Source organism: Sinocyclocheilus anshuiensis, unplaced genomic scaffold (assembly GCF_001515605.1).
Source record: "Sinocyclocheilus anshuiensis isolate Anshui unplaced genomic scaffold, SAMN03320099.WGS_v1.1 scaffold217, whole genome shotgun sequence".
Taxonomy (NCBI): Eukaryota; Metazoa; Chordata; class Actinopteri; order Cypriniformes; family Cyprinidae; genus Sinocyclocheilus; species Sinocyclocheilus anshuiensis.
In genome coordinates, this window is record NW_015536538.1 from 2,358,978 (window position 1) to 2,359,327 (window position 350).

The 350-nt window shown below is 33.4% G+C and overlaps 1 protein-coding gene across 1 annotated transcript in view; it reads right to left on the bottom strand.

The window, feature by feature from the left end:
• The window catches only part of LOC107696585 (leucine-rich repeat and immunoglobulin-like domain-containing nogo receptor-interacting protein 3), a 46,993-nt gene that overhangs the window by 4,280 nt on the left and 42,363 nt on the right, over positions 1-350 (bottom strand). The gene's annotated exons all lie outside the window — the stretch shown is intronic.

Here is a 350-nt window from a genome sequence, read left to right on the forward strand (position 1 = left end):
GATCTGGTACTTGGCAGGTCTTAAAATTTGGAAAATAAATCCTCAGATGAACAGAATCACATGACATATCACACCGTGCCATTATTTATCAAAAATAAAGCCAAGATAAAAAATAGAGGTGCTTAAAAGGTTCTTCACAGCGATGCCATAGGCATAGAAGAACCATTTTTGGTTCCACAAAGAACCATTCAGTCAAAGGTTCTTTAAAGAAACATCTATTTTTTAACTTTTTATAATCTGAAGAACCTTCTTTCACCACAAAGAACCTTTTGTGAAATCGAAAGGTTCTTCAGATGTTAAAGGTTCTTTATGGAACCATTTAGACAAAAAAGGTTCTTCTATATGGCATT